Source organism: Lepidothrix coronata, unplaced genomic scaffold (assembly GCF_001604755.1).
Source record: "Lepidothrix coronata isolate B3197 unplaced genomic scaffold, Lepidothrix_coronata-1.0 Scaffold8, whole genome shotgun sequence".
Taxonomy (NCBI): Eukaryota; Metazoa; Chordata; class Aves; order Passeriformes; family Pipridae; genus Lepidothrix; species Lepidothrix coronata.
In genome coordinates, this window is record NW_016690188.1 from 3,635,933 (window position 1) to 3,657,461 (window position 21,529).

Below are 21,529 nucleotides of genomic sequence, written 5' to 3' on the forward strand. Positions count from 1 at the left end.
TTTCTATCATCATTATTTGACTACATGAAAAAGGTAAAAATCTCACCAAACTCTCAGCCCCTGGGAACATGAAGCCCTTCAACCAGAAATAGCCTATACACCACTGGCAGAGAGCCTGCAAAGGCAGGATCTTGCATAAATGCCAACCAGTTAATTTGATGCTCCCTAGCTGGCTTCCCTGCAGTTTAATTTTTTTTTTCCCCTAAAGTTTTGGTGGGTGAAGTTTTATCCCTCTTTCAACTGTTCTTTCTTTTTAGTCTGATTTGATTAATTCAATTTCTTATCAGAAAAACCTGTTGCCATTTCAGACTATTCGCTATTCAGATTTTAGGTTGCTCCAGAAATCTTGTTGTTCAGTAAAGAACAACTTGACCCTCAGTCCAGGTAACATGAATGTTTGAGGGGAAATGTTCTACTTTGCACTGAGGGTATATAACCCACTCCGTGTGAAGAGACAGAAAAGACTTCAAAACATGTCAGATCCTCTACTTACAAGTCCCCTGAATACCTTTCTTTCCCCACTGTCTGGAAATGTCTTCCCATACTTCTCATTAGATCTGAAGATCTGGATTAAATTTCCTTCATAGTGTTTGTCTTCCTCTGCAGGGAATGATAGTGATCCACTGTATCTGAAAATGCCTATGAAGACAATGACCTGTTAATTACAAAAATAGGTTCCTGATGTCATTACAACCTGTTCTTACAGGACTGGAACCACAGCAAGTTCCCAAGTGCATTCTTTTCTTCCCATTTTTGACATCTAATACTGAATGATTGACCTTCATGTTTTTGTTTGTTTGTTTGTTTTATTGACCATTAAAAACACTGCTGTCCTGGGGGACAAGACAGTTCTAAAGTCCAAGAATTAAGCTAATTAGGGATGTGGGTAAACGTTTCATGTAATTCAAAAGCCTCTTATTGCCAGGCCTTTACTTACAATTTTTTTTTTCCCAAAAATATCCTGGCTCAGTTCAAATATTGACCCTGAAAATGGGGAGGGGCTAAAATGTCTTTAAAATCCATTAGGACTCTACAATCATCTTATGATCTCATTGCCTTCAAAATAATATCAGTGACAGGCTTCATTTAAAACCACTGGTACAGGTGTGTAAGTATCTTGGAACAGAGGATCCAAAAGCATTAAGAACTGTGGTGGATTAGATGCTCTGTTTTCTGACAGGGTACAATACTGGCAGTGCTATTGGCTGGATGACTGAACTCATGATATCTTTTCCATCAGGCTGCTACTGTAAACTGTGACCTTGATGTACTCTGGCAACTTCTTCTGGAAGGATCAAATTTTTCTAATAACTGCATTTTGACCAGGTACTGATGTGCTATTTGGTGTTGAATACTGTTCCTTTATTTGATGATAGATCTGCTACTGCCCCATTGAACCACGGAAATGTTACACCAGAATGTAAGAAGTAAGAGATAAAAAGAATGTCCCTGAGAAACAGTAAAAATCTACCACATTCCTGTGGAATGAGGAAGTGGCAAAATATTCTCTGCACATGGGTGATAGTAGCCTAAAAAATTTCCCTTACTTATCTCTCCATAATCTCATCACCTGGAAAGCATTTTGCAAATGCAGATACTGTCCACTTAGTACATTTCTTTGGCCCAGGTCACTGAAATCAGAAAATAAATCCAGATTACTGGACTGAGGATGAAAGACTCAGGTGTACAATTAGTTAACTTGTTGATGTGTAGCAAGTGACAACTTGATATAGGAATGTTAGCTACTTGGGGTTTTTTACCCTAATTAATTTGCTTAATTTTTCACTTACCTTGGAATAAAGCATTAAATATGAAGGAGAATTCCCTAGATAGATGTGTCTTAGAGTTATTGCTTTACAGTCATAGCTGACTGCTGGAAGTGTTGAACCTGAGCTGGGGTACCTGTGAGCAGTGCAAAATACAGGAGATGGGTCAGTATACAAAGGGAGTAATTTTCATTGTTTTGCTGTGACTGACTGAAAATATTTGACAGATGGAAGCCAAACCTGGGTTTGCTTTTAACATTTTACAAGTTTACAATGATGAAATAAATAACAGTTTCTAGCTGTAACTTTTCCTGTATATGTTCATTTGAACAACACAGCTTTGTAGTAGTAAAAGCAACAGCAGCAAAAACAGCACTGTAATTGGAGTTAAGTCTGTTTAACACTTTCTTTTTTTGTCTTTAAGATCCTGAATTTCCCCAGGAAACTTTACCAGGCTAAATATTTACTTTTGCAGACTCTTTTTCTGTGAGCTATTTTCGTTCTTTCTGGCACTTTCCATGGATATTATTAAATTTGTTAATCAGGGTTTGAACATTTTTTCAACACACTTGCATTACTAAAAGAGATATAGATATACTTAGCTGATGTCTTATTATTTTTAAAAATTATTGATCTATAAGCAGAGAATAGTTTAATTCACCAAGAAGACCTTCCTAAGAAAGTCTGGGGAGTTTCAGGGAAGAACAGACTGAAATTAAGACACCCAAGTACGGAATATAATGGGACCAAAAGACTAGCAGGGTATGAGCAAGAATAAAAATTGTCAAGGGGAGAAAAGAGTCTTACATCTTTTAATGTCAATTACTGCACTTCACACTGACTTTTACCCAATTATTTTTATCTTCAGCTTGGCTTGCATGGATACTTGCAGAATGGCACATGGCCTGGATCAGACAGAATTTTAAGAGTCACTATCCATCACAGTATGTTCATTTCTGTCTTTGAAACAGCCCACAAGGTGAAGTACATTAAGACATCACTAATGCTGTAGACTAACCTATAGCAGGACCTGTTAATTAACCTTGGATATTAGCTCAGGAACATGAAGACCTCACTCCAAGTTTTGCTCTGTAACGGGTAGACAGATTACAGGACCTTGCAACAGTATTATCTACACCAGGATCCCAGGACTCCTCCATATTATTTTACACGAGGTATTTTTAGGTGTAGCCAAAATTCTGAAGGAAAAAATTCTCCACACACTCAATACATCCATCTCAGTTCAAGCTCTTGTTCATGGCCTGTGGCATTGCTGGGGCAGAAAGCTGATGCTTCTTTCTCCAGCCTCCACTTCACCACAGCCCTCTGCAAGACTCTCGTTCCTGTACCCCACTAATGTGCATCTACAGCAAGGTGGGCAGGTATCCATCCTCTCCTTCCTATGTGGAGCTTATGGAAAAAACACACCTTTCTTTCCACCAGTGAGCCAAAGCTCCCAGGGATGGTACTACATTGCTGGCAATCAAACCCTAGTTGCAGTACATCAGTGTCTCGTAGTCCAGGTGCCTGGTGGGCTTGTTGGCTTCCCCAGTGTGAGTCTCCTGTAAGAACATGACAGATACTCAGCTCCCCACAGGTTTCTCCAGCTCCTGAATATACCCTCTCCACAACATCACTGCCACAATGTGATTTATACTCCTTGCTGAAAGCAATATAGGAGGATGCTTCCCGTAGCTCCCACATTGCTGACAATGCAGCCCTTTTGTCCACTTATCTTTTAAAATAAGGCTCTGGGATATCAGTAAAGTGAATCCTTCTCTATATATTTCTTCGTGTGCTGCTACACCTTTGAGACCATTAAGTCTTTTTTGTAAAGCTTACTGGGAGATGCCCATCACAGTAGAAGACTCCACCACTTGTGAAAAGCAGCAACTGACTCCCTGTCTGAGTGAGAAAGGGGGCCTTGATTACCAGTGGTGGGGGAGGAAGCAGCGTGAGATATGGTGTTGGAGGTAGGATAACAAAGACCAGTTAAAAGTTTTAGTCTTAAAAAATATTGTCTGGGAACAGGTTTCCCAGAGAAGCTGTGGATGACTCATCCCTGGAAGCATTCAAAGCCAGGTTGGATGGGGCTTTGAGCAATCTGATGTTCTGACAGATGTCTGTGCCCATGGCAAGAGGATTGGACTAGATGATCTATAAACCATTCTGGCTTGGCTGGTTATTCAGCTTAGTTTTATTACATTAGTTCCAGTAGGCAACTTTGTTTCTTTTTTTCTCAAAACTATGTTTTGTTTTATCAGTACTAATAACCTAAGCAGCCCAAGATCCTGCCTGAGTCACAGTATTCATTGTACCATTTGACTGCCAGAACTCAGGTACCTCTGTGGTGCAGGAAACTGAATGTCCTGAAGAATTGTGGCTAAAGGTGTTTGATCTGGGTGTCTCTTGAAATGTTTCCATGTACTGCACTGGAACAGATTTTTATTATTTACTTTTTCCTGAAAGTATGCTATTAAAAACTATAAATATTTGCTCAATGTGCTATTTGTTTTGATGATTCTGAATGACTACTGAGAGCTGCGAGACCAGCCATTACTTTTCTTGAGTTTTGTCCCATTTTAATGGCTGCATTTTTCCATAAAATTTCTTTATAATAGCTCTTTTTTTATTCAATTTCTCCTATTTGAAGAGTGAAGCAAAACTAAGCTTCATTGTACCAAGGTTTGTTTTGGTTTTTTTTGTTTGTTTGTTTTGGTTTTTTGTTTGTTTGGGTTTTTTTGTCTTTTTTTTTTTTTTAATATGTCTTTATTTAAGTCAAGAAATATTGGAGAGGAATTTTTTCTCAGAAAGTGTAGGCTCAGCTCAGAACACTAAAGATCTGTGACCTTGAACATGAGGCCTGGAAGAGGCTTTAGTGTAATATGGATAACTCCTGTTTCTATTGCAAAGAGAAGCCAAGAAAAGAACAGAGAATCAGACAGCTGATGTTGAACAGGATGGCTGGTAACAGATTGCATCATATAATTTCCCTAAGGCACATCATTTGGCTTAAATGGAGCATCTTCTGCCTTAAAACTGAGGTACATTTCAGTAGAATTTTGAAAATCAAACTTTCTAAACGCTATCAATAACTTTGTTAATATATTAATTGGGCCCTGAATATAATCTGAAGAGGAAAAGTAGTTTGAGATTATTTTAGTAGACTGTCACTCTACTCCAGCTCAAAACAAAACAGCCATTTACCCAGAAATGAATGATGTAAGATATTCTTAGTCTCGTATTGTTCCCATAGTCATAATAACATCCCATTTCATTAGGATGTGTCTAGCATTGCTTATGAGCTAATAATTTCCTAGCAATAATTCAAACCACATCCTTCATTATCCAGATGTGTTCTAACAACAAACTACTCATTTTTTAAAGCAAACCAAATCAGAAGTACTATCAGCATCTTAAGGAACATATCCCTCTATTGCTGCTGAGTGAAGCAGTCATGTGGAAGGAAAGTAGCCAAGTGAATTAAGATGTCCATGCTTTAGGAATTTGCTAGGCAGGTGGTGAGATACAGTAATTAATGTGGCAATATTATATTGTGCAAGAGATAGGAAAACGAGGGAAGTGTTAAAGGTGGTGTTTATTTTTTGATCCTGTCATAAAAGTAATTGACTTTAATTATCATAATAAATGTTCTAGCTGGTTCAGATAATTACATTCAGCGCCTTCCATATAGACTAAATTTATGAGGGTGTTTGGGTCAGCACATCAGCACAGCTTACAGCTATACATGAAAAGTAGATTCTGCTGAGAGTGCTCTCTTAGAGGTGTTTCTTTCTGAAAATATTCTCTCTTTTAAAGTAAAACGTACCTTGAACTCATTGTAATTGCACCACAAGAAAAAAAGATGTTTCTACTCTCTATATATCCTGTATAGGACTACGTGTGCTGCACATGTAGCTTAACTAGGCTCACAGTTCTCAATGAATGAGAACTTATTGTATTTCTTTGTTGCTCAAAAGGTAGCAATGAATCTCAGCAAAGTTTTTCTTTTGCCTGCTTTCTGTGCATGTGGCCAGATGACAAGGATTCAAGAGGGACAAGCATGATCAGGACATGCCATTCTTAAGCCTTGAAAGCCAAGATTTCATAAATATTTCTTTAATATCTGTTTTACTAGCTTGCATGTACAAAAACTGAAGAGTTTTCACAGTTCTTTTAAAGCTGCATACAGTTTCTTCACACAGATAATATTGTTAAAACTATGGCAAAAGAGCTCTGTTCCACTGACTTCAATTTCCCCTACTATGGTCTCTCTTGTACAGTGCAGAGACCTCTGCGGACCCCACCTGGAAAACTCCACCTGCACCCACCCCAGTTTGTACCTACATCCAGGGTTGCCCCATCCTAGGAGCAGAATCTGGTACTTATCTTTGTTAAACATCATATGGTTGGTGATTGCCAAGTCCTCTAATTTGTTGAGTTCTCTCTGAAGGGCCTCCCTGCTTTAGAGGAAATCGGCAGCTCCTCCCAATTTAGTATCACTGGCAAACTTATCTAGTATACCTTCGAGTCCTGTGTACTACCTCATCAGTCACTGATCTCAATGATCCTGGAAATCAGATGCACACTTGAAACACCAGACAATCAATACATGTGTGCCTATGCAGATTCACTAGCCCAATATTTCTCTTTCATAAAGTATCTGCAGGCAGCAAGCTGCTCAGGTATTGCAACTCTAATTTTTGTTTGGTTGGTTTGGAGTTTTTTGTTTGCTTTTCTTGTACTAATCTCTCCTTTGTAATTGTACTTTCCTTAGCCTGATATTACCTTGCTTTTTGGGGTTCAGCTTCAAGATGGAGATAAAGAAATTTATTTCCCTGAGAAGGGGATGCAAACTTGTACAGAGCTTTTTGCTTATTCTGTGAGGGCAGAGCCCTTAGAATTTCTGTTTGGGAAGGTCTGAACTGTAACTACTTGGTTTTGAATTTAGCTTCATAGTGTCCCATACATTTTCTTCCATTGTACAATCAATCTAGCAGTAGATAGTAGCCTCTCTGGCATTCCTCATAGAGATTGCCCTGGACAGTTTGATTTCCTGCTGAATTCTTTCTCTGCCTCATACTCATGTGCAGATGTCTGATAGTTACACCTTCCTAGGGATCAGCTTTAATCCACCCAGATAAATCAACCCTTAAGTAGGCATGTTCCTTCCCCCCCCCTTTTCTAATGGTGTGAATTTTAAGCACTTAATTTTGTTCTGTTATGACAAAAAGCCCTGTCACCTGTAAAGCGTGTAGTAGGATGTAAAATTAAAAAGGTAGTTGAAATCAGAGACCCACCATAGGAAATGTCTTCTACAACCCAATGTCTCATATCTTTTCTTTATTTCAGAGAGTTCCTCTAATGGATGTCATAGAATTGTTAAACATAGAGCAATATTACAGTGGAGTGTAAATGACTTGGTTTTTATTAAAAAGGTTTTTCATTTATGTATAATAAACTCCAGTAACCACATTATTTTCTCCATCCAGTCCTCAACATGTCAGTCAGAGGACATTTGCAAGTGGAGATTTAAATGCTCTGCATCACAAAAAACATAGAAGTTGGTTGCTCTCTATTTGCTATGTTACCTTCTGACATACATAAGGTGTCACATATTGCAATAATAGCAACTGATCTACTACCAAAAAAACCCCAAACTAGTTAAGAACAAGTAGAAGATTTATATATTACTTAAAACATTACAGAAGTGTTTGAACCTCTCAGGATGTTAGATTACCATCTAATTCAAAAGGTATTGCTAGATTTATTGAACTACTGAACAATTCCATGAAATCATTGTGCTTTTTCAGTATTTTAGATCAAATAGCCTGATATCAGCCTTCAAGATGTTACATCAGCATTAGCAGTAAAGAAAGAGTCTTTCCTATGATGGAAGATAAAAAACCCTTTTTGCTGTTTGCTGCCCTGGCACATCCTACATAGCGAGGGAGGATTGGACTGTGTCAAGTGGTTGAAACTCAGTGATTTAATATCTACTTGAAAAAAGTTATAGAATAATATAAAACTTCACTGAAAGTAAAATCAAGTATGTGTCTATGATTTACCTCTTCTCCCCAGATCCATTCAACAGTGCACAATTTAAAATAACATATTTAGTTAATGTCTGAATCTAAATTGCAGAATATGTGTTTTTTCTGAAGTACCATCCATCATCTCTTGCTTCTTTTAAGACTTTAATATTCAATAAAGATCCATTTCAAGAAAACCCAATGCTATTCATTAATTTGTGTAGAACTTAAAACAGTTTCAGTCCATAGCAGTATATTTGTCATTTGTATTCTCATGGTTTTTAAAATAAAAATTTAAAATAATTTGAAATTTATTATTGTTTAGAAATCACTCTACATCAGCCTTCCCAATTATGATGAGAATATGTCTACAGAAATATATTATACATAAGTAAAAAACATAGTAGTTAAAAACTCCAAGGTTTTCATCTCAGTTTTAAATTACAAAAAAATTGATTCAGACAGGTGTAGCAAGAGAGCAAAGAGAATACTAAGTGATCAGAAAACTCTATACTAAATTTTAATTATTTGTATTTGTGAACAGTTCACATGACATTATCATTATTGTGGTAGTAAATGGAAATACATTTTCTAAACATATAGTCTTCCTATACATATTCAAGCTCTTAAGCTTAAATGTCAAGTTTTCTGACCCAGGTGAGCTGAATTTTGGAGATACTCAAGTTTCAAAATAAAGCTTTTGGATTATTTTGTTTTGGGAAAGTTAGACATGATTGATTTTTTCTGAAAGGTGAGAGATAAAGGAACAAATTAAATGGAAGCTAAAACTTCATATACCATGTATATTCATCCATCAGCTGCAGAAAGGAACTAAGATGGAAATATACTTTTCAGAGAGTGGGGAAGATTATTCCTCCATTTTACAGGCTCCATTGGAAATATACCATACTATGTAAGCATTTCTAGTAAATTTGGGTGATCCCTTTTGAGAATTAATATATGCCACCCATAGCATATCTCTCTGAGATAGTAGGAACAAGCTCAATCATATGTCAAATCAGATTCCCATTCCTTCTTCATTACCAGGTAGGAATAGAAGCATTTAACCCCTCCATGCTGATGGAAATTTCCCTTGTTTCATATCTTACAGAGAACTTAGACATATGCCTCTTCAGAAAATTTCACCTCCGTTATTAATAACAGCTCTGAGTTTGAGATTTGAATTAAAGCACCATTCCTTAAGAGGCTCAGGTTTCATATTCATTCCATGGTCCGAATTACATTACTGCCTAATACACAAAAATGAGAAGAACTTAACAAGGGAGCCAGAAAGGGACAGAATCTAAGAGAAGAGAGGGGTTTCACAGCCTTTTTAAAGTTTAACAAAAGTTTATCTCTGGCTCTATTCTCCTTGGTGAGATTTTTGCATAACAAGCTTTAGGAGCTGCCTCATTATCTCATGTGGCAGGCAGTGCCAGCCATCTCCACCTGGCCATTTGAATGGATCTGAAGCAAGGTGATACCTTTATAATGATGCCATGTGATCAGTAGCCTAAGTAAATGTAAGAAAAACTGGAATTTTCCTGGTGCCTCACTGACTGTATTTTTAGGATTACAATCTCTCTTCCATTAAGATTGATAGTGTCATTAGCATAATTCAGTCAGTTGGCCCTGGAGCTTTCCTTTACAAAGCCACAATTACTGATGTTGTTTTCATCCTTTCCTATGTCTTCTCAGAGACATCTATTTTGTGCCAAAGAGAAAAGTAATTTTTTTACCCCAGAGCAATTTGGCTTTAGATCAAACTCTTCATAGTTTTGTCTCAGGACTCTGTATAGCATCATATTAATCTGAGATGGAAAGAACAGATACATAATCTGGACCCAGCCCACAGCTAAAGACAATGCATAATCATTCCAGACAACAGACTTGCCTATAGTTCTTACCGAGGTGGATTTCAACTGACCTTTTATTTAAAGAATCATCCCACAGTCCTCTGACATACTGGAAACTGAGCTTGCATCTTCTTTCAATTTTTATCCCTATATTTCTGTCATTTCTTAACAAAGATAAAAGAAGAAATATAATGTTCATTTCAATACGGTATGCTGATTCTTATTGAAATAAGAACAGCAGTATAGTTTCCCCTAAAATGAAGATTTTATTTATTTTCTGAGGTGTTCTCTTTACTGCACCCAAGCAAGATCCCTGCTTGTGTCCCCAGTTCAAAATCTTGCTGCAGATTCACCTTTGAGAAAAGGTATCTTAGGTGTTACAGAGAGATCACAACTTAAGATCTTACAAGTGTTCTATAGTGGAGCAGGAAAAAGGACCTATGTTTCTAATGACCCAAAAGGGCACGTTTGATTGCTGGACCACACTTTGCCTCTCAGATGATAGCTAATGGAAAAGCAACGTGTCTCAAGGTGCAAATAAGCTAGAAATCTTTTATCCTTTACAGTACAGGACAGACAAAGCAATTTCTTCAATCTTTCTCTTGCGTTGCTGTGTATTCCTGACAAGATAAAACAGTAACATCAGTGAAGCTATTGGAAGAGCGAGGAGCCACATGTAGTTTACTAGGTGTTATTTAATGCTGAATCTCTCTAAGTCTATCCCATTTATAATACATATTGTTATGAGTGTGTTAGAGATTCAATTAGTATTTGTTACTAATGTTTCCATGTCATCATTTCTTAATCTTATTGCTGAAATACAACCACTTATTAAAACCTTGTTCAGTCATTTGTCAGCTCTTTATGAACAATTTATAAATGGAACCTGACTGCACACTGACCTGCTCTCATGTCTGATAATGCTGCTCTAGATGGATTCCTCTGCTTTGCAGATTGACAATCTGTGGTTTGCTCACTAAAAATAGCCCCACTCCCATATTTTCCTTCTGCAGGGAAATATGACTATGTTCTCAAGAACAGAGCAGGGAAGGGAAGCCCAGAGGTGTTCTACATGGCAAACATACAGATGGGCTCTTTGAGCTTTTCTTATCTAAGGGTGTTCTGGGATTAGGAGGAACCAATCCACTGTTTATGTGGCCATAACTTGAATCTAATTCTGTCTATCTTTCTCTTCTTTTGCATGCAACAGAAGATCACATTTCTGTGAAGCCTGGTGTATCCTTTCTTTCTCCTCAAAGTTGTCCTCTTGCCATTTGAGAAAAAGGGATCTGGGGACTGTTGTGCACTTTCTATTTGAGACCTCAGAGACTGGCTGTGTCCAAGTTTCCTCTCCTATGAATTTGTTTTCAGCACAGTTTTGAACAGATCAAAATTCTGAGTCTGTTACCTAGGTAGAGTTCATAAATGAATGTTTTCCCCTCAGCCTGGGCAACACCGTCAACAGCCATGACAATGGCCATTGTCAAAGGTTTCGAAGATCATGAGCAAATATTGCTCTTCCTTTAGGATGTAAAAATTGGTTGTGATAAAGAAACAGATCCAGTGCATCCCAATGTAGCCACACATAAGGTTATTACATGAGGATCTGAGTCATACCACCCTTATATTGGTGGTGAATATAAGGTGCAAATGTTAATGTGGCATATGAGGCTAGAAGAATTACAGAAACAGGAATAGTCTAAGGAGAGAAAAGGTTAGAGTTGTCTATTAAGAGTGTTGCCAAAATAATATAGAATGACTAAAAAGTAAAAATTGATTAAAACCAGAAAGCAAGGAAGGCTGAAGACATAAGGCTGGGCTGTCACAGAAGCAGAGTGAAATGTCTGTAGGGAACTGGCTGTTTAGGAACTCGGTCCTTTATAAAGCATGCGTCCTAAAGGTGTGGAAAACTTCAATCAATATTTTTGAAGGTGAATGTGCGTCAGGTACTTGTGGTGTGACTGTCACACAGTTTGTGGCATACACTAGTAGGAACCCATTTGGGTTTCCATTTACCTCTTTTCTCAGGGAAGTTAGTTTGCATGGATGAAGTTAGTGAAGAGACATGAACCGATACAATTTGTATTACATGTGAATTTGTATTACATGTATATATATCTCCATATATACAGTGTATATATGAATACAAATGCAAATATGAATATAAATTTATAGATAAATATATGTATAAGTATGTTGCCTTTTTTTTCTAGCCAAATTGCTAATAAAAACATAGCTTCTCTTAAAGGTCTAGAATCATGTTTTCAATTATTTTGGATGTCAAGTACATTTAATTAAACTCATGCTTAAAGCCAGAAATGCATATAGACCAGAACAGGGAGGGAGATAATGGGAGAAGCTGCAAAATTACTTGGCTTCTCCAAGAAGCCATTACTTGGCTTAAGAGACCTGAAAAATGATAGGATTTAATCAAGTCCTAATTGTCTTGAATTTGAGGGTTATAAAGGATGGTGAAGGCCTCTGTACAGATTGGAAAAGTGAAGTTGAATGTTTTATCTATCTATCATTAAAAGAGAAGAGACTAGAGTTGATTGCTAGGAATTATAGAAGTCCTGGCAGTCAATATTGCTTTCATTCCAAACTTATATTGATGTCTTGACTTCTGGGATGTTGGGGTCATTGCAATTGGGTTTTTTGGCTAAGCAAAAGCAAAATCATATAATGATCAGCATGTGGATGAAAAATGAAGTTAAAAATGGCAACAGTGAGGAGACAAAAAGGGAGAATGTGGCAGATGGAATTCAGTAAGGAGATCATGAAATAAAATAATGAAAAGAGGGAATGCACCCCCAGCAAGCTGAATTTCCTCTGAAATGTCGGCATCTTTATGAGTCTTCAGTGTACAAAAAAAGAAGCTGAGTTCAGCCAGAAAGCTGTCGGCAAAGGCTTTTCTTAAAACACAAGACTTTTTAAAGCTAGAGGAAGAATCAGATTGACATTCTGCTTGTCGCTATGTAAGAAGTACCAACAGTTTCTATGGCAGAATATGGGACAGGCAGGTACAGCAAGGGGATTTTTCCCATTGAGTTAATTTCTGACCAAAAAAAGATTTTCTGGGCTATCTTAACACTTCTCAATTTTGATAATTGCTCACTTTGATTACGAAATTTCTAAATCTAACACATAATATGTAACCTATAATTCTTTATTTTCTTCTCTCCTTTTTAAATAGAAATAAGCATGAAAGGCAAATATGATGTTTCTTGCCCAAACTGCACACTGCGCCTCCATATAACTCCCTGAGAATGAGAGGTCATGGAGAATCCTGCCCCTGCCACCACCTTGGAGTTGTCCACTCAACCCCACTCCATGGGTAGTTGCTACTCTCATTGTCTGCCTGCTTCTCCTTATTTTTCTCCCATGGCTAGAACAAGCTTGTACCCCAAGAATATACACTAGTGATTTCCCCTTTTCTGCCTGGTTTAAAAAAAACATTTCTATCTAGTCTGATAATACAAATGAGTTAAGAAGCAGTTTTCAGACTGAATGTTGCCCTAAATCCATGGGTGCTGCCACTTCACGGACAGGAATGAAAAGGGGTGAGTTTATTCCGCTTCAGTGTCCAGATTATGAAAGATCTGGAAAGGTCTCCAGCTGTTTTTTGATGGCATACTTCACTTGTAAATTCTCCATGATGACAGTTTGCATGTATAGAACCCCTAGCACCAACATTACCTCTTGATTGTTTAATACAAATCCTTTGAAAGCTGATCTGATAAGAAATAAAGGGGGAAACTATATTTTCTGAATCCCTAAAGTGGACTGTGATGGTGGCAAATGCCCAGATACTGTGGGTTTTTTTAGCTCACAGAAAGGATTTTCTCTCCTATAATCTGATAGAGAAGGATTTTATTCTTTTCTTCTCTTTGGATGAATGTTGGTGAATTTTTAGAATGATGAGAAATTAATTTAAATACAAAGGGATGGACTTATCAGCCTGGGAGTCCCAGAGCATCTGGAAATGCAAAAGTTGAAGCCTTTTAAACACCAGCCATCGTAGACTACCAAAAAATATGGGGAAAATTCTCTTGCTAACCTGGACTGCTACTTCATATAGCTGCATCGTGCAGAGGAAAAAGAGTCTGTATTCCCATGCTGTTCTTGTGTAATATGGCAGATATTATATCTGTAATGAGTGCCCTGACCACTTTAAGCTAAACATTTGAGGTGATGAGTCCTCAGAAAGATGAGAGGAGAGAGAGCTAGAGACTTGTCATCTTTCATAGCAGAGTTTCAAACCATAGACTACACTTTGAATGTAGGGCATTGAAGTTCCCATAGAGGCCAAAAGACTTTCTTAGAATTTCTTAGAATTTTTGTGCTAGGTTTAGCAAGTAGAATATAGAGGGAGGTGCAATATGGAGAGGAGAGAATTTTTTTTAAGTGTTAAATGACTGCCTTACCCATTTTCTTCTCTAGCACACAGCCATTTGCCTTAATGCTTCTTTAACAGATGCTGTTACAGAACAGCAATAGCAGTCTCACTGAAGCCCAACAAATCTGTAACCCCTCTGTTTGCACAGAGAAAACCCCCTGCCCTGACCAGCAGGATGGAGAGAGCAGTACAGTTCTGTCTGCACCAGCATCACAAATGTGGAGCACTGAGATCTCTATCCCAAGGCTGACCTGTAGCAGAGAGAACTGGAAATTATAAGATGCATCAGCAGATGGTTACTTAGAAACTTTAAAATAATCTATGTTTACTTTTTCCCATTTCCTAGGTAATACTCCATTTCACAAGTGGTCTTAGTTCCTTTCCTTGTAAGGGTATATGTCTATGATTTAGCCAAAATGACTTGACTCCACTCCGTATTCAAACTATTCAAACCAAAGGCACCTCCAGCTCAGGATCCTGAGCCTGTCAGTGGTCAAAAGTGGAACCTGAAGGAAAGTTTATTGTGACTAAGTTTAGTTATTGTGACATAATATCTTCCTTTCATGTTATCATTAGTTGGGCAACAGCAAACAAACATTTGCACTTATTATAATAAAGATAAATTCTTAAAAGTATAAGCAACCTCCATGAAACTACTGCATTTTATAAGGCCCTAGGGGTACGTTAAGGTATTTGCTGTCAGCTGATGGGTGGTAACTTGCTGTGCTGTCATAAAATGAACATTAGGGCTGCAGTTTAGGTACCACTTTAAATACTGATGCTCAAGACTGGAATTGAAATACAATATTATGGAATAAAAGGCTTCCCCAATCTATTCAATTTTTATTACAGCAGCTGCAATAGCACAGCTGGGACCAGAATAGCAGCCAGATGAAGATGAAAAATGGTTTACTGGAAGAGTCCCATTACCTGCAGTTGTCAGGAAGTGGTGACTGCATTCATGGATCTTCTACCACAGAAAGGCTTTCTTAATCTACTACCCGAAGGAGTACTAAACTATCTGAAATTCTGGGGAGACCCTGAGTTCAGGATGTTTCAGATTCAAAATTTTGCTTTGGTGCAGGACAGAGACACATAATTCATAAATAATTTTCATTTCAGGACCCAATCATAACAAAACACTGAAATAACTAGATAGCCTGGCTTTGTTTTCTATCCTTAGTTTTATTTCTATTGCTAGTTAATGCACTGGTAGCTGCTTTTTTTTGTAATTTTTTTGTGCAATGAAATCCTCTCAGGTGGACAGAAACCCCTGTGCTCATGCCAAACATTCTTCTGCATGATGGAGTTTGGACAGATTTCAGTCTGAATGAAAACTTGCAGGGAGCTGATTGTGAGTTTATGTCCCAACAGATTTCTAAAGCAGGGAATTGAATACAGACCTCCCACTGCCTTTATTTCTGCCTAGTGCCTTTCAGAATATGTTGCAGTTTCTTTAAATATGTTTGCCAATACACATTCATCTAGAAATCTTGGCTTGCTGAAGCAACTTTTAACAATTCATAACAGTTAAGTGGCCATGGGGTGAGTGAGAGAGATGAAGCTGCCTTTAAACTACATGCATAGAGAGGAGAAATAATATTGCCAAGCAGGGATGTCCTTTCTTGTTTTCAAGAATTGTCTGCTACAGCGCTTGTAGACCTATCGGGCCAGATTCTGACTTTCTTTGAACAGCAAAGGAAGAAAAGTGTGAGAAATATCATAAAATGGTGATGTGCACAGTCTACTTGGAAGTATTTATTGTATTATTTCCTCCACTGTAGGTAGCAAGTTAATTTAGCCTTCAAGTTTTTAATAGGCTTTAGGAAACTGGACACCGAAACCCAGTGGAACACCAGGGGAGCTGTTTTTCTAAATGCCTTGCAGTTTGTCTGGGCCAGAGCTAGCAGAATTGTTGCTTTGGAATAAGCAAGAGCAGTACATTAGCTGAAGCAAAAGAGAGCTCTATGTGGGCCATCCCAATGCTGAAATATGTAGTTTAAGGTCAGTTCAAATATCCCCTCTGCAGAATAAGGGCCTGCAGTAAGATCCCTCTTGAATATTTGTGTGGTTTAACACCATAATGGACTACTACAACTACTGCATTTAAAATAGGCATTTTGATTTTATGTGGAAAACTCTGCTGATTCTAGTTCTTGTGATTGTTGAAGTTTCTAGGCACTTAGTTTCGACTAGGAGACTTCTAGCCCTGAAAAAGCTGCTCTCTTTCCTCTGTCAATTGATCTACCTGTTAACCACCCCCAACCATAAAAATCAGTAGTTTAATCCTAGTCTAAACTTCTGTTAGCTGGATCTACCAACTGGATCTCATTGTGCTTTACTGCAACAGATGATTCTCTTCCAGTTTCTGTGGATACCAGAGCACTGCCTCCATGCATCTGTGAAGGACTTTATGTCACATCACAGTTATGCTGCTCATAAGGTTAAGGGCTTAGTTATAGACAAGCTGATGCTGCATGAGAATGACAACACAGTCCTACTTTATGAATACCCCAACCAAAAACTTCTCTCATTTTGTCTAGCAAGGAAACAAAATCCCCAGTATAGTCTACTCTCCAGTGCAGCTCTAGGATAATCAGACTAGAACCCAATTTTTTCAAAGTTATTTTTGCTGCACTTTGCACTTCCATAGTAAAAATCAAAGCAAATGTATATAACATTATTTGTATTATGATCCTTGTCCTCAAGAGGTCATTCTTTCTACGACTTGTCCTCACAGTATGTGGTGGTCTGTGTGTGCAAAGCTCCTCTGCTTCATTGATGTACTTAAAGGCCTACAGTGCTAAAGGAGACCTTTTCTAGTTAATGCAGAAACGTTCTGCTGGCTTTGGTTCTACTCAAATATTTAGAGTGGAGAAGGTACTTACTTCAAAGTTTTATTCAGGAAAAAGGAAAAAAAAAAAGTCACTTGGCCAGGACTTTAACTTGCTGGACAGTGCAATAGCAGAGAAGTCTTAATATCCACAGCTCCCAGAAACAGTGGCACCTTCATTGCACTGATGCTGTATTAAGTCTCCTAAGTGGCATTTTACAAGTGCCAGTCCAGCAGATGAGTAGGATTTTTTCATTTGTTACATACAGTTATAAGCACAATGGATGTACTTGCTTTTACACATAAGCTCTATCCTGAAGAACTGCTCTGGTAAAAAAGAAAGAAACAACTGCCAAGAAAGCCATTACTGTAATGTACTAAATGCACTTTTCTGAATCAACCGAAGTTGCAGAAAGTCCCATGTCTCTACCAACAAAAGGTCTGAAAGACAGTTACATCTGGCAAATCAAACCACTGAGGGAGCTCACTTGATTCAAGGAATCATCATCATGGCTATGCTTCGCGAACGAAGATTTGGGTCAAGGAATCAAAGCTTCTGATAAATACATAATATATAGTGTTCAGTTCTAGCAGATACTTGGGATATTCCCCTCATTATTCAGTCTTGACAGATATATGAGGCACTCTGCTTCAACTTTGCCAAAAAATTAAAAATTAAAAAAGCTAGTACAGACTCCCCACAGATTCTGAAATTACCTTTTATTTAAGAAACTGTTTTCCATGTTTGGCTCAAACACCCCCTAGCTTTCACAGCAGCTTCACAGCTCTGGGCAGGAGGCTACTACACTGGTCTTTCCATGAATTTTCTCACTGAATGCATGGAAATGTGAAAAATCTGGCTGGAATCGCCACACAAAACTTCAGGCCTGGGAAGTTTTGAGTGATATTCTTAAACACAAACTCAAGTTGCTTTCAGTGAAAATATCCACTTTTATTCAAATTAAATTTGAATTTATAAAACTGTGGCATGGTGTTCAGGACAGCAAATTTCAGTGTCGTTACAGGTTTTATATTTTAATATACTTACCTTTATTCTGAGCTTGACATAAAGCTGGGCCTCCTCTGGCAGATGGATCCATGCATCTACAGAGCTCTGTAAAAGTTCTTCTACTCACTTGATATCACAGCTTTCTTCTACATTTAAAAGAAGATGTCAAAATTCAGATTCTTCCTTCAAGCCAAATTCCTGCCTGAGCTGGTGAATTGAATATGTAAGTCTAGATCTGCACTCCATGATCTCATCATCTAAATCTATTTCCTAATTTAAAACACGAACTTTACCATGTCACAATCTACACATTGGCAGAAAATGATGAGTGGTTTTGTAGTTAATTACCTGTCAACTCTTTTAAAAGGGAAATGGAGGATCCATGTTTAAAATGTATTAAATGATTTGGTCACCTCTGTTAATTGGGTCTCTCAACTGGAAAATCTTTCATCCTATGGTGCAAACTCCCTTTTAAACCAAACCACCTGTACCATTTGTTTTGTTGACAAGAGGAAAGGGCTCATCTTTCATGACAACTTGCTGCTGCAGTAGCCATTTTCAGCAGGACACTCCCATTTTTCTTGAGACGTTTCTCTTCTATCTTTAGCAGTGCAGCCAAGGCGCAAGACCATTTACCTTGTTGAGCTGCTTGCCTTCTTGGTGGAAGAAAATCACTAACAACCCTGGAATTTTTATCTCTGACTTTGCTGAGTCCTTGGTTACTAAATGGAGAATTATGAAAAATATCTACCTACTGGCACCATGCAATTCACCATGCTCTTCAAGTCAGACCCTTTCCAAGGGAAAGGGAGGGAGAGGCTATGCAATCATAGAAGAGGAAACACTGGAACACTGTGAAACACGTATATCAGGACTGATATAGCTATTCTTATTAGAATACATCAGAATGACAATCCTATGCAGGCAATAAAACCATTTTATTTTCCCATATCATGATAATGGAATATTATCAGAGAACTGAACTTGTAACTGTAAGATAAGAGACACATGCTTACATGAGTCGAAGTAATACACGAATGTTCACAAGCTGTTCCTGTTCATGGCTGTTCATAGCTCATTTTTAAGTCACTAGAAAATAGGAAGAGAGGGTGAAGTTTGTTGGTGTGGATCACACATGAGTTTGCACCTTCTACCTATCCTTTCTTTTAACTCCCGATCTCTATCTTGTGACTAAATTCATCCTCCCCTTTGCTTTTGGATCATCTTTGATACATTTTTTGAAACCACCCCTTAGAGTCACTCAGATCCTTTACTTACCTGTAGTCCAGTCTCCGATGTAGTGCATTTGCTTTTCAATCCTGCAAGAGATTCAGGTTGGTTCAGACTTAGAGGTAGCAATTCAAGCTGTTCCCTCCCCAACTTCATGGCTGTGGAACTGTAAGAAATTTTTTACTTAATGCGCTTCGGGATTAGGTTAGTCCAGGGTAGGTTCAGAGTACTGAAGTCAACTTGATTTCTGTGAGAATCCATTAGTATTGCTCTGTCAAGGAAAGAATATTTAACTGTCGAAACAGATACTTAACTAGATGAGTAAATAAAATACTAGGGGATGTGCATTGTCAAGACTTTTAGAAAGACAAATATGACTAGAGGAAATAAAGAAAAGAAGGCCCCTCTGTTTCAAAGGGCCTTGACAGATGTCTGCAAAGGATGGGGGAACAGTGTCTAGTGTCTCACACAGCAGACTGACCTTCTTACTCTTTTGCTTCTTCTCTAAATTCCTTCCATCATAGAACCAAATAAGTTTCCAATCATTAAGGTTGGAAAAAAAATCTAAAATCATCAAATGCTACCGTTAATGTATCACCACCATGAAGCACTAAACCATGTTCCCAAGTGCCACATCCACATGCCTTTTGAACACTTCCAGGGATAGTGATTCCACCATTCCCCGGGCAGCCTGCTCTGAATCCTAAGCACCCTTTTAGTGAAGAATTTTTTCCTAATATCCTAATCTAAATCTCCCCTGGTGCAATTTGAGGCTGTTTCCTCTGGTTTCCAGTTGTTACCTGAGAAAAGGAACTGACCTCCACCTCACTACAACCTCCTTTCAGGTAGTTGTAGAGAGCAGTAAGGTCTCATCTGAGCCTCCTTTTCTGCAGGCCAAACAACCTGAGGGAGCTCCCTCAGCTGCCAAACAACATGAGCAGCTCCCTCAGCTGCTCCTCGTGAGACTTGTGCACCAGACCCTCACACAGACATGTTCAGTGCATGCATGCACCTGTCTATCTGACCCAGATAAGATGTCTCTGGAACATGAAAAATGGTTGCAAGGATATTCCATTCCAGCCTTTCTTCTGCAGCTGCAGGCAATCAGCATTCAGGGGAGCCACGTCCGCTTCTGCCAGACCTGACCTGTTTAATTTACGCAGCTATGAAGATCTAATGAGACATTTCAGAAAGTCATTAGTACCATAGGGTATTCCTGTTGTCACAAGGCATTTTGATTTGCTAACATGATGCTGGAGTTCAGATTACAGTCCTGTGCACCCCATTAACATCTGAATGGGATAAGAGAGCTGGGTTCAGGTGGTCACAAGGGGCTTCCTGTCCTGGCTCTGACTCTGCTGTCCTAGTTAATCACTACAGACAGTCTTGAAACCCAAGAGCATGTTTGCAGTTCTCTAATAACTTACGCTGAGTTTGAAACTGGTTAAAAAGAAATTCAAGTTTAAAAAAACAAACAAACAAACAAAGCAACAGCAGCACTGCGTAGAAGTTGAGTTTCAGTACTTGGACTCTGATGTTTTCTCTTTTCCATCATGGACTTTCCATCTATTTTCTTCTGCTTTTTGCATTCACAACTAATCTCCAACTCACATCCCATCCCATCCCATCCCATTCTGTCTCCTATTATGGCAGCCTCCATGGATAACACAAGCACCTCAACTTGTTTTCTTCAGTCTAACTCAGATTTTTGTCCTCTTGTGAGCAAACAACCTTGAAAGTAGCTATGAAAGCTAGGAAAGGAGATGGAAAAACGGCTTCGGTAAGGCATGTTTTGGGAGAGCAGTGGCAGTTCGGGATCAGATTAAGCTAAGAATTTCAGTCTGATTCTAGCTTCTTTCCTCTACAAGCTGCCTCTTGGGAAGCAGTCTCATTTCATCAGATACGCAGAAATTTGGCACATGAAGCTTAATTATCAGGCCACATAATATATAATACTCAGAAATAGTCATGAATGTAAATGTAACATACATGTTAGTATACAGTTGTGTGACGACTGCTACACTGTCATGGGGGCGATGTCATGACAGACAAACCAAACACCCAGGTGCCAAAGATCTCATGGCAGAGGGCTTCAGAGACAGGTGTATTTGGGGAAGGTGCCCTCTAACAGTGTATTCAGCCTATAATAACAAAACATCAAAGTCTTTTTTTCAAGAAACCTTCCAAAAGATTTGAGAAGCTGGGAGTTGGAATCCCAGAGGAAAGATCAGCGTCAGATCAAAGGTTTGATGGGAGAAAGGAAAACAACAGGGCTCATTTGAGGCAGTTGTTCTAAGGACAGGCCTAATGTGTGGACAAAGGGCCTGATCTGAACAAAGCACCACTGATGAAACTTCCCTTCCTGGAGTGCAAAATGCTGCCTTGCATAGTGCACTTTGTGGTCTCA